This window comes from Trichogramma pretiosum, unplaced genomic scaffold (assembly GCF_000599845.2).
Source record: "Trichogramma pretiosum strain Unisexual culture from Peru unplaced genomic scaffold, Tpre_2.0 scaffold61, whole genome shotgun sequence".
NCBI lineage: Eukaryota > Metazoa > Arthropoda > Insecta > Hymenoptera > Trichogrammatidae > Trichogramma > Trichogramma pretiosum.
Genome location: NW_019641638.1, coordinates 327,109 through 341,241, shown reverse-complemented (window position 1 = coordinate 341,241; position 14,133 = coordinate 327,109). Strand labels below are relative to the sequence as shown.

Here is a 14,133-nt window from a genome sequence, read left to right as displayed (position 1 = left end):
TTTTTCAGATTTTTTAATTACTTGATGTCCTCAGAAAAAATAGAGATCGAAAATGGACGTTTATACCGGAAGTGGGGGGTAGGAGGGGGGAGGGGGTCTAAAATTTTGTTTTTGGGACCTTTTTACTATGTACTATAACATACCAAAAGCGCGTCAAGATCAGTGACATACGAGCGCAGGTTTATTTAAAAAATTCTGAGCCTTACCCATATGTATTTGGATAATTCGAAAATATTATTAAATTTTTGTTAAATAAAGTATTTCAAACTGTTATAAATTAGACAATTTGATATGTCATTGATTAATATTGCGGTTCTTCTTTATTCCTAAGTCTTCAGAATCGCATTTAAATCTTTCTGATTTTATAGTACGAAATCTATGAATAAATAAACATATAACCATATTTCGCTCAGCTTTAGCAACAAATGTTGCCACTAGTAATTTTAATTATCAGTCGGTCTCCCGTCCACGAAGGCTGCATCTAATGCACACGTGTGTTGTACGCGCGCCTGTATCTATATATACGTTCTCTGATTTCATTTTGCGAATCAATCACAGCTGTATACACACGCGAGCGAGCGGCGCATCAAGGCAGCAGCAACCCTCGATACTGCAGTGTTGTACGGTACGGCACGCCGTGCAGGAGCAGCGGCAGCAGCGGCATCAGCAGCTAACATCCCTGTTTATACGCGTCAGCTCGCGCATAATGTATATAAAAGCCGAGAGAGCCGAGGACGAGTATAGAAAGGCGCAAAAAAAAGGAAAAAGAAAAAAAAGGAAGTAGATGAAATAAAACGTACAGAGACCGGAGCAGCAGTCGGCTACCACGCGAGAAGTCGTATCTTTTGATAAAGATACAAAAAGGTCGCGCGCGTAGCGCAGAAAACGTAAGACCTCTCTTAGCTGCGGCTCCTATATATATCTAGCATAGTAATAGCAATTATAACTTTTCGCTCCCGAGGTTCCTCCCTCTATATATATCGTTAGAAGGCCTCGTCCTCCTCGCATGCCAGCTTTCTCTCTCCTTTTGCTCGCGCACTAGCTCCGCGTATAATATATATTCTACGGGCATAGGGCATCCCTCGTGCGCGTCGTCCTCTTGCTTCTGCTTCTGCTGCTGCTTTAACAGCTCTCGGCAGCGTGAAGGCGGAGGAGCTGCTGCTACTGCTGCTGTGTAGCTCACTCCCGTGGGTACCGTAAACTAATGGCATCCCCGTATGTGCACAGCGAGTGTCTGTATACGCGCGTGTGTATCCCAGTACTGCAACACGAGAGCCTGTATATGTATAGCAAGGACTGCTGCCAGCCTGTGTTGCGTTATCTATAGCACTTTCGCTCTTTTGGCGTATATAACAACAACAACGGCACACACACGTATACGTACATACACGACTCACACCTGTGCGTTGCGTATACGAATTTCACGCGCTCGACCCGTTGTTGTATACATACCTAGGCTGTGTGCGTCGTCTCGTGTACCTACTTTATTACAAACACAATTCCAGCGCGAGAGAGTGAGAGTGAGGGGTAGTATGTATGTGCGCGTGTGTGTGTGTATGCCCCCCTGAGTGGTATAGCGACGGCGCAGTCCTGTGTCTTGTGGTGCTTAATTTTTCAAGATGCGTTTAGCCCATCCACCCGCCCTGCCTAGCATGTAACTTGTATACGTACAAGATAATCGGACCTCTCTCCTCCTGCCTGTGTGTGTGTGTGTTGTGTGTTTGTTATAGACGCGCGCTATCAAAGATGATTATCGCCCATGTCGAAAAGGGCCGGCTGAATTATTAAACAATACGGTTTTAACCCCTGCTTCGCGTACAAGTATAAGAAGCCACCATCGTCAGCTATATAGCTATAGAGCTCTCTCGACCAAGATGAGATAATTTTTTGATTAACGCCGCGAGTATCTGTGCACTTTTTTTTTCGTCGGTGCAGGTAAAAAGAAATGAAAAGGTGCAATAATTCCTCGTCACTCGAGCTCTCGCGATGCGATAACACCGTCGTCGTCGTGCGCGCTGCTCCAAAGGTCCCGATGATAGCATCGGGCGGTTCCTGCCGCGCGCGTAGAAGGAAAGAAGACACGGAGAGCGATATCTGTATATAATTACTATTGTCTGGCGTGTCGCGTAATCTCTCCTATATATATTACGGTGCCGCTGCTGCTGATCCGTCATTCAACAGGCGCGCACCAGACGCGACGAAGGATATACATCTCCTGTGTAATGCCTCAGCTTTGACGAGAAACACGTGCCACGAGTTTTGTATCCTGTATGCAGTGCATGTTTTCTCATGTTATGCGCCGCGTCCCGCAACGCTTGTATATAGTACATATAGATGTGTATATAGGAGATAAGGCGAGCAAAACAAAAATCACTTAACGCGCCGCCGAATGCCGCTGCCGCAGCTCGCGAAGAATCGATCGAGCACATAATAATACCGTACAGACGTCGACGCACGCACCGAGAGAGAGAGAGACGAGATTTTCAAGATCAGCGCATTTTCGCGTGGGAGCTTAGTCATGAAAATCGATTCTTACCGTACGGTTCGTATGTACACACGTGCAGACTTTTGAGAAGACGCCATAATTCATAGAGCAGCTCCGATGCCGATAGAGTAACAACACGTGTGTGGGTGGTGCGCTATGTGAGTATATAGTTTCTTATTCTCGTGACAATATAAGTTTCGATAATATATCAAAATCGTCCGTTGCATGCCCATGTATATTTTTACGTTATCGTACGTAAGATCCGGCGAGTCATGCCATTTTCAAGCAGGACAGTGTTTTATTAATTATTGTCGCGTTTTCACCGCGTCTAATTGATTAATCAAGTGGCTCGCCCGCGTGAATTTATCGAAGCTGTATTTTATAGCATCTTTGCGCGGGGGTGACGATTCGCCATATATATATATATAGATTATTATTATAATAATATAAGCGGATTGCATTTATGCAAACGATTCGAATTTATATGTATTTGCCCACCGCAAAGACACGAAAATACTTTACGGATATATACGTTTCTCGGTTTACGCCGCGACAGAGTCAATTTTACTTTGCGCTGTTTGCGTACACGAAATATATTTATATACGGTTGCAGGTGACTCTCGCGCGCGTGCGAAAAGTAAAAAGATATAGAAATGCCAAGCATCTCGTCGCCCGCTAACAGCAAAGTTTCGACGCGGCCCCGAAAACTTTTGGAAACAGAGATTATACAACGACGTCTCGCGTCCTTCGCCAACGAAGCTCCTTATAGTATTCGTTCTCTCTTCTACTTCTTCTCGCTGACTTTGAGACAAAAGTTATGTATATACAGATATTATATGTATAACGCGCGCGCGAGCATCAAACTGGAGCAAGTCGCTTAAGTGTTTCCCTCTCTCGTGCGGTGCCTCTTTTTTGCTTTTGCTACCCCTCTGTATAACTCGCTTATTTCTTTTTCGGACCCTAAATATACAGAAGAAGGAGGAGGAGAAAAAAAGCAACAACGAGAAACAAAAGAGAATCGATAATATGTTTAAATATAAAGTTCTGCGTTGGTGGTCCGGCCGTGTATACAAGACGGACCGCTGCCTTTCGTGTTTCGAGAGAGAGAGAGAGAGAGCCGAGGTATAATAGAGACCCCGTACATAATTATACGATTACTGTATACACGGAGGAGGGAGGGAGAGATGAAACGAGAGGGGAAAAAAAGAAAGAGTGAGAGAGAGAGAGACGAGATTCTCAACGACAATTGAAACTGATTTTTGAGCGATGCTCGCGGCCATTGTCGCTTTGAGCGTTAATTAATTGATTCCCTCTCCCCACACCCCCACTCACCCCCGATTGCATAAGTGCAAAGCTCTTATATTATAATATACATTTTATACAACCGGTGAAATTATTATTAACAGGTTCGTGATTAATTGCGCGGATTCGCTGCCGAACTAATTCTCTCTGTGCAGCAGCAGTTGCAGCAGTAGAAGCAGCAGCAGCTGCCGCCGCTGTGATGGATTATTAAATCGCCGAAATAATCGTGGTAAATCGTAATATCATTGATGCATTTTAATCGACTTCGGCGCTCTGTGTGCGGCCTTCGACGAAACAGCCGCGTGCAGCAGCAGCAGCAGCAGCAGCAGCAGTTTTAAACCACGATGTTTCAACGAACGGCAAAAGAACGTAAGGCCTCGCGAAACAATTCAACGGATGTGCAGTCGATTTTAAGCTCGCGCGAGCTGCCCCCGAATTTAATGCATGTTTAATACACGTACACACGCGAACGTGGAAAATGCGAACAACACGAGCTCGGTGAAAAAGAGGGCGAAAATCGATGTTGCACACGGCTGACGTAGTATTAATTAATTTATTATACGCAAAATTAAGCACGGTGCTGGCCTCGTATTCTCTGCTCCGAAGTGAAATAAAACCATCCTGTGAATTACTTTTTTTTTTTTCGTTTCGGCTCAACGAAATCTCTGACGCGGAGAGTCGAATACAAATGCAAATGCAAAACAAAGCGCGCCCAAAAAAAAAGGAGGAGAAAGGTCAGAGTTGGTGCGGCTAATAAGCGTGCTGTTGCTGCTGCTACGTGCTGCGTGCAGCAGAAACGTACCCGCTGCAACACGTGCAGGATATAAAGGGTATACAGATATATAATATACAGGCTGCGGCTGCCGCAGTCCGCAGTCGCGAGAGAGGAAATTTCTGCCTGCAATCAGTATAACCTTGAATTCTCTCGTGCACTCGGGCGGGCGGGCGCGCGCGCGTGACAAATTTTTCGTTACTCTTCTTTTTATTTTTATTTTTTTTTTCGAGTACTCGAGGGAGAGAGAGCGAAAGTTCGAATACCGACGTCGTTCGAACTAATGTCAACTTTTGCCCTCTGCTATACGCCCCGTCGTCCTGTGTCCATGTAGCAGCAGCAGCAGCGCCGCGCCCGGCACACGTCGTCGACGTCGTGTGTGCGTCGGGTCGTTTGTCATTCTAGACGCGCGCGATACACGGAAGGCGTACTATATAGAGAGACGAGCGCGAGCGAAAAGAGATGATGGCTATTGCGGCACCGAAAAATTCGTACGGTTGTTTATTTTTTTATTTTTTATTTTACTACCACCACCACCGATGCGCGCCAATGTTTTATTGTTCCGCGCGCGGAGTCCAGGAAGAGAGATGGATTTCCATTCGACGGGCGCGAGAAATTTGCTGCGTTTTATTTTTCGCGGGGAGAGCACAGAGCATAGAATGTTTTGATATCGAGCTTGCGTCGTCGTCGTCGTCGTCATCCACCGCGGATATAGATTGTAAAAAAATTTGTTGTGTATGGATTGACTACTCTCGCGCGCGCATGTAGTTCGAAAAACTCGTGTAATTTAATATCTCGCTCTCGTTGAAAGTCGCCGCGATCTGCATACACGAATCGTCCGATGCATGAGAGCAGAGAGAAGAAGGAAAAAATCTTAATAAAAACGCATTACCCGTTCCAATGTCGCTGTTGCTGCGAGCTTGTGCGCGTGGATACGCAAAACATCAATCCATAATTTATCCGAAACTTGCATAAAGAGAGACATCTCAACTCGCGCGCGCGCACGCGTAGCGTAAACTAGAAAGGAAAAGGAAAAGAAGGAGTAAAAAAAGAAGAGAGAAGAAGAAAAAAGATACGAATCAGTCGAGCATTGATTCGTAAAAAGTAGAAAGAGCGAGCGAGATAGAGAGAGACCCTGAAAAATGGCAAAAAGTTTGCGCCAAGTCGCAAGCCATAACTTTTCGGCCTGTGCACGTTTATATATGTACGTGTGTGTATGTATATATACGTATTAGAGACAGGACCACCCAGAAGAGAGAACGAGAGAGAGTGAGAGAGGGGCGTGTAGAGAGAATCGATTTTCGACGGAGGGTTCCGTTGCAGAGACCCTCTCTCGGTTCTGCTGCCGCTGCCGCTGCTACGCGGATTACTATACGCATTTCGCTTACCTGGGCTTCAGAAGTTTCTCTCTTTCTGTCCCGGGTATATATATAGTACCAGTAGCAGCAGCTCTCTGTACACTGCTGTTCCAAGCTAACGTAACGAGCCTCCACAAGCTTTTAGTCGAGAGAAGAGAGAGAGAGAGAGAGAGAAACGTGACCGATATGTCGAGTTTCCGGCGACTGATTTTCGATTTTTTGTTGTTGCTACTGCTGCTGCTGCCACTGCTGTTAGCATTATGGCCGACGAGCGAGAGAAGAATCGACCAGTTGTGAGACACACGAGGGGTTGCTGCTGCTGCGCCACTTTTTCGGCAGCTAGAGCTTTTTTGCCCGGAAGTACGTTTACTCTCTACACACACACGACATGCCCTCTTTAACAAGGAAAAGTTAGCCAAAGCTCGATCGTCGCTATGGCATATATATATCGTTAGGCTTGTTTTTCTCTCTATTTTTTTTTGGGAAAATCTTTCTCCTGGCTAATTTCAACGTTGTATCTTACTCGTGTATGTACATCGCGTTTTCGAGCCGCGTGTACAACACAACACGTACACGAGTTTTCTCGAGCTCTACCTTCGGCGCGCGTGTAATGATGAACGCAACTCGTGCGCGTGCGATAATTATACAATATGTATACGTGGCGCGATATATATACGTCATTATCAAAGGCACCCGGCCCCGCGCGCGCCGCTCGAGAGTATTATATTAAACCACTACCGCCGAGGTAGACCCCTAATCAAACCAATATTTGGTCTACACGGTAATGTATATTATCTATATCTATATGCCGTCGTGCATAAACGTGCATATAAGCAGCAGTACCGGCGCTGCTGATCTTATTAATTTTGGTACACGCGTACAATAATGTAGTACACGTACTTAACGTGTTTGTACACGGTATATCATATGAATTATGGAACCCGCGAACATTTTCAGAAATAAATTGAAAATGTAGCTCGATTTCTTCAGATGGATAAATAAACAAATAACGACATGAAAACCGCTGAAAATGTAGTGTTGGATGTTTAGTTGGGGTTATTTTAGCTTGGGGTAGCACAAAAAAAATATTTTAAATTCACATTTTTATAATATTTTATTTTTGTCATCCATACATCTTTTGGTCCAATGTTCAAAAAATATTTATAAATAATTTGTAATAATGTTTAGAAATCTAAGGTTTAAATATTTCATTACGTTTTTGAAATATTTTATAAAGAACATTGATTTAACATTATATGCGTCTGCTGATAAATATGACGTCACGGTACGCTCGCACAGCTTCGGGCGCTTTCAGGGCGTTTTCGGCCATTTGAAAAGTTGTATTTTTTGAAACGATAAATTTTCAAGTAAAAACGCAATGAAAAATTAAAAAAAAAATATTCATTGATAATTCATGTAGGTTGATTTCAAAAATCATTACTTTTTTTCAAGCAAATACCCTATTTTTTCCTTTTCAAACTTTAATTGTACTAGAAGTCTACAAATAATTCAGTACGTGATTTTTAACATTTATAGGAACTATTATTTCAGTATGTAGTACATAAAGTGAAATGATAATCTCGTTTGATCATGTAAAGTTATCATTTGTATGAAAGAATCTTACTTATGACTCTACTTGACCGTATTATAATATATAGTAACGAGCAATTTACAGTTGTACGCGATTTATTCGGCAAGTATATATAGTGCCTTGGATGCAACCGACGCTCGAGCTAATTTGAAACTGCAGAGTGTCGTGCGCCGCACGCGGTATTATATACACGCTGTACGCAGTGAAAAATTAAGGTGTAGCTCGTGCTCACCTTTTCACGCATCCGAAATGGAAGAAAAAAGAGGAAGAAAAGGAAGAAAAGAGAGAGAAGGAAGCGAAAGGAAAAGTCTTGGGTGAATCATCTCTGTGTGTGCTCGCGTTAATCCACGACTACGACTACGACGACGACGAAGCGGCTTATTTAAAGGCCAGGATTTACAGAACGTGATCTGTATATAGATATATGTATAAAAAGCGAGAAAAGAGGCGTGCAGCGTAATTTCGCGTGTCCCTCGTAATAGAAGAGCGAGTGAGAGAGAGAGAGAGAGAGAGAGAAAACCTATGGCAACGCCGGCGACGACGACAAGAAGGAAGCATTCCCCCTGGGTATACACCTATAAGGAAAAATTCTATTTTCCTCAGAGTAGGCAGCAGTAGGCAGCACACAGCTCCTATACTCTTTGATCTTCCGTATTATACGTCACTCGAAAATCCTCGAGCCTGAGTACGTGCGATTGTGTGCGTTTGCCTTGTATATTCGTGTATCCATGCACCTTGGGCCGTGTTTCCTTTTCATTTTGTGCCGCATCTTAGATAAAGAAGGAGAGCATTAGAATTTTTAGTCAAAAATTAAGAATTCAAAAATGTGGGTTATAGCACGAGGCGCATTTTCCTTATCTTTCTCTTGCTCGACTCTTTTCTCGAGTCTGCGTTATAGTCGTGCTATAGCTGTGCGGTTTCGCCTAGCTATCACTTCTTCTTCTTCTCCCCTCCTCCCCTTTTATATGAGAAACGTGTCGGGAATTCGTTCGATCCTCGTTTGAGGGCTCGGTTTGCGCGGCGCGGTGTGGCGGCACGGGGCTCCACGCTGTGTGGGCCAATTAGGGGTTTGAGCGCCTGCTCCGCGCTCATTTAATAACGAGCTTAAAAATATATTAAGGCGAATGATGACGACTATACTAGGCTGCAGCAGCAGAGAAGCTGTATTATAGACACACACAGAGCTACGCTAGGCTTGGTTACTGCTTACTATCGGATTTTAACGATGCGGATCGCGTCACTTCCTTACAGATGATATACTCGCCCCGCCCGCGTTGCGTTGCCTACAGTAGTGCGAATTTCCAAAATATCGTGTTTATATGCTACTACAACAATACAACACATCGGAGTTATATCCGACGTATTTTTCATCAGTCGGCGAACGCGCGCGCGCGAGAGAGAGATTAATCTTCGGGTATTGGCTTTTATTGCCTTTTGCCCTCCACGTCGTATGTATCTATACATCATCATCGTGTATATATCTCTCTCTCAAGTTGAGGACTCGAAGCCGTTTTTTTTTTATTCTCTTATGAAAAAATTTGCTCAAGTATGCACAGCTCGTAATACCGTTGAGAGGTGCGTGGCGCGTGCGCGCAAAAACTTATTGTTTTTTCGCTTTCTGCATAATGGATTAATCTGAAAAAGTTCGAATGAGGAGTGCATATAATATATAAAGTGCTCGCGCGTGTGCATGAAAAATGCTGAAAATTTCATAAGTTTAACCGAATTTTTTAGATACCGAAGAGTATATCTCGAGAAAAAAATTAACTTCTCTTTTGTGCGTTACATAAGAATTCGCCCAAAACTTTCCGAGTATTTTCCATTTAAATTATCGCCTTGCTTCCTTCTTTATTTTTTTTCTTCACTCTTCCTACCAAAGCTCTTTGTAATATACACTCGGGCCAAGGTAAGTAACTCTCTCTCTCTCTCTCATTTTTATCACGCCTATACACCGAGGCTCGAGACGAAGCTTATATCATGTACAATAATATAGATCTCAGCTGCACGTACGCGCCCGAAACAATTGAAAACTTTTTCTTTTTTTTGCTGCTGCTGCTCTCTGTGCGCTTTGAGACTTGCGAAGCGAACAATTGAAAGTCTTTAAGTCGTCGCGCAGGCACGAGGCCTATGCACCCCCGCGCGCACACGGCACGGCATACGGCACAGGTGCCACGAAGTCGCGGTAAATCTTTCAGTGCGCAGCTGCTCAGAATATTCTCACCCACGTGCTCCGACGACGACGCGACGACTGGCGCAGGGTACGGCACGCGGCATGTAAGTGAATAAGCAGCAGCAGCAGCGGCGGCGTCGCGCGCGGCCTGTCCGTTTCTTCTCGAGCTTCTATCAGGAAATGAATTTCTTTGCCCGAAGCAAGCGCGCGTGCAAGCTTATATTCCGTTTGTACGTAAGAATCTTTATGAGACATTCGTCTTGCTTTAAAGGTAAAAGGGATCTTGACGACCTTCTCTCTTTGCTTCTGAAGAGATGTTTTGTTGACTCTTTGAGCATTATATTGAGTTTCAAAGACGTTAAGGTGATGCCGTACATGGCATGGTTATATAGGCCTGTTACAGCTTCTGATGTTGCTGCTGCAGCGCTCTTAGGTAGTAGCTTTAATTTTGTTTCGTGCAAATTCGTTTGTGAGCGCTAACTCGGCATAATGTGATAAGGAGCCTTCGTCGCCAAGGCAAAAATAATTATTTTTCGAGCATCTTCGCGCACACGCACAAGCAAGGGAATAGTTGAGAAAATGTTCCCTTCCATTCGTATATCGAATACAATATCACGAGTGAAAAAAATATCCCAGCTCGACGCTTATTAAGTCACGCACGTTGTGTGTAATGACAAAGTTAAGGCGTTCAATCAAAACACACCAAGCGAGGGATATAGGTGTATGTTCGACCATTAATCCAGTGAGCTAATAATTTCCCGGGCATGAACCAACCAACCAACCAACCCCCCCTCGCGCTCGCGTATACATATAAGGCGACAGTGGCGGCGGCGGCCACGTATATCCGGCGTCATTAGTCGGTTTGGGTGACAGGTTAAGTAAAAGACACAAATCCGCGTACGCAGCTCTCCGCTGCTCCTGCTAGCTTCTTCTGAATCTTCAACCGCATGATCATTACACTAACGCCCTCCGAAACTCATTTATCTCGCTCGCAGCTTCTCCCTCCAGCCTCTCCTCTGTGCCGTATAAACGGAGTAAAAGTAACGAAACTCCCTTAGTACGGCCCGAGCTTGCACGTTAGAATAGTTAAAGTGGCCACTGACTCTTGGACACGTTTTCGCTTCGTAGTATCATGGGCTAGTGTGTAGCGCCTCTCCGCTCGCTCCCCCGCGCGCCGCGCCTTGGAAGAACGAACTCGTTTGCTCTCGAAGCCGTAACGTAATTCAGACTCGACTCTCCGTATAGCACGAGAGTCTATATAGCTATATACGCATGGACCTCGGCAATTGCAACAAGAGTAAGCGAGACTGAGCGAGGCTGAAGGAAGAATGGCTTTCTATGCTTATATTCGAGCTCTTCTCTCTCGACGCTCTCTCTCGTCGGCGGCCTGTGCAACGCTGCCGAGAACGAGGGAAGGAGTTATATACCTTGCGCGCACGAGAGAAAGAGAATCTCGTTTACTTCGCTTCAATCGATTTGTTTGCTAAACAATTCCGAATGATTGCTACTGCGCTCTCGGTTCAGTTCGCTCTATATATAGCTCTCTCTCTCTCTCTTACTCTGATTCTCATTCGCTTTCGCGCAGCAGAGAAGCTTTATACGCGGCCGACTAGGCGCGCGCGCTCTCATTCGATCAAGAGCAATGCAGGGCAGTTTTAAATTTACGATCGGCTCTTAAATGAAGGATTGGCTACGGGCCCCGGGAATGCCTCTGTGTACGTATACGCGCGCGTCCTTGCAGTTGAAGTTTCTGATAGAGCGTGCGCTGGCATAATGCTCTCGTGCTTATAAACGGCTGCTGGCTAGCTTCTGCGGAATACAGATACGCGAATGGAGAAAAAATTCATATACGCGCGATGGTATATAATAAATTGCCTTTGCAATTTTTTTTTTATCTTCTTCATTGTTGACGTCGACGCGCCGTCCGAAGGAATCGATCTACTTCTTTTTTAGATTAAGATACTATTTTACATTCGATGACCGTTCCAGAGCTATTTTGCTCCTTCATTTTTCCTCTCCTTCTCAGCTCCCCGTCTTCTCTATGTATGGCACGGCACATTTCTCAGTGGGATAACATATTCAGTCAACGTATCATATCTCAAGGTTCGAACCCTCGTCAATCTAGAATTGGCCTGCAATGTGTTGACAGCTCGTCGACGAACAGAGCTGCTGGGATCTTAATTTACAATTCCCCTAAGAAATTATTTCTCCATCTGTATGATATTTATTTCGCGCAGAGTGTAAAAATTTTTCACAAAAATTCCAATTTGTACGTCATTTTTCATTCTTAGCGCGTGAGAGGCATCGCAGAAAAAAGTTTATTCCAGCCTGTACGCGTATAATACGTTCACCGACAAGCGATACAGATAGGCGCGTAATTAGCGCAGAAGGAAGCAGCGTGCACCATAAAGCGAGTAATGAATAATTAGATTGGTCTCCAGCGGTGCAAGCGTCGTCCAGCAGAAGCGCATAATTAGATGATTGCTGCTACTGCTGCTGCTGTGACTGCCATTGGAAGAAGAGAGAGAGAGAGAGAGAGAGAGAGACAGCCAGAGAAGGACGCGCGGTGATGGCTAAATTCGTTTGAATTTCAGCGCAGTCTGTAGGCCTCGATAAAAGCTAGCCGCATCTATACACGTGTCCGTAAGCTTTTACTTCGTTATACTCTTGTATCTCTTACTTTTTTTCACTGTCGCTGCCGCCTCATGCACAAAAGCCTCGTGCGGCCTCGTGAAACTTATTTTCAGAGAGCTGCGATGCGGTGCCGCTCTCTTTGGCTATAAACGCGCAGAAAAAGCCTGTTCGCTTATACAGCTATAATCCAGAGTGGACCTCTCGATTGCCAATTGCGGGGTGTGCGTGGCGGATTCCGATGAACGCATCACGAGAAAGGGTAGCCCCGATATGTAGCTTTGCTATTGAAAGAGAGGGGTAGAGGGAAAGCTAGACGGAAACACAGCTATCTGTATGGAGAGAAAATGGAGAAAGAGGAAAGAGGCGCGGTCGAGTGAACGTGACGGTTGGAATGTCATTGCCTTTATAGTATAGCGTTGCGTTGAATAATTAATTATTTCATTTTACTCTTGGTTGCCTGTCCATTGTGTTATATGAGTGCGTGTGGCAGGTGCACCATTCAAATTTAAAGGTTACAGTGCAGAAATGATGAGGATTTTAATTTTCATCTGAATTTCAAATTCATGGATAGATGCATAAGTGATTTGTGAATGAGAAAATTCAATAATAAAATATACCTGATAAATATGCATTTTGCAGCTAATTTCAAAATAAAAATGAAATCCGTGTCTCTGTAAAGAAATATTATTAATATCTGCCACTTTCTTATTTTATATAGTGTATAGTAAGGTACTTAAATAACTGAAAGGCATTTACAACAGAATAATTACATTTATAATACTTATATTTATATTTATTTAAGGACTACGTTTGTAAAAGATAATTATAATTTAAAATATAAATATAATGTTATATTTAATAATATTTAGGTCAATTATAATATTCATATGCCAGAAAGGACGCTGGAAATTCATATTTTATCTTTTCCGTACAGTAAAACACATCATTTCTACAGTTAAATTATTTGATCATGCGTCAATCCCTTTTTCTCGTTCGTATTGGAAAAGCTTTATTATAAAGTGAAAAAAAAATGATCCGGAGTTTTTAATATCCCCCAAAACGTTTATTACCGTTCAGACTCTCAAGTGCCCGGCTAGCTCAGTCGGTAGAGCATGAGACTCTTAATCTCAGGGTCGTGGGTTCGAGCCCCACGTTGGGCGACTTTTTTTGCTCTTCTCAATACAACTGCTATGTAGTTTTTATCTATGCTTTATTTTTATTTTCGGTCACTTCATAAAATTTACGAAAAAAATTAGGTTATAATAATATCAATAAAAATATGGCTTAAAACAATGAATGAAAATGATATAACAAAAATTTATTACTCGAGATATCATGGGGTAAATTGTTTATAACTTTTTTAATATTTACCAGAGGTTAATTATGAACCCATATTCGAAAAGTATATTAAATTTTACATAGAAAATGAGTTCTCAAGAATTTTTCTTGATCCGATAAGATGATTTAACTGCAGACTAGCACAGAGAAAAATATTCTGTCCGTCTAGGCGTTAACGGGTTAATAAAGCCGCATTGCACAAACGCTCACCTCTAGTTGAAACCATGCAAGTATACGTAGTTGTGTAGAAAACAGGAAGCATTAATTCAACATTTCGCAAATGATTTTCAAAATTTCCCGAATGCTCGGCGTCGATAAAATATTCCATGATAGTAACCATTTTTATGTATTGAACCCACAATTGACTAGTAGGCCCAGTTTTAAAAAAGCTTTCTAAACCTCAGTCGAGAGTCCCACGGGATGATCCGATACTCAGGGCAAGTATAACGGACGGAGGCATAAGTCACGAGCTACGTGAACGTC

The 14,133-nt window shown here is 43.5% G+C and overlaps 1 protein-coding gene and 1 non-coding gene across 2 annotated transcripts in view; both read left to right on the top strand.

Annotated features, from left to right (window-relative positions):
- LOC106654125 (mitochondrial genome maintenance exonuclease 1-like) overlaps positions 1-14,133 on the top strand; it is a 60,432-nt gene that overhangs the window by 5,525 nt on the left and 40,774 nt on the right. The gene's annotated exons all lie outside the window — the stretch shown is intronic.
- Positions 13,400-13,472, top strand: Trnak-cuu. The gene has a single exon. It is a non-coding gene; the product is annotated as a tRNA-Lys (tRNA).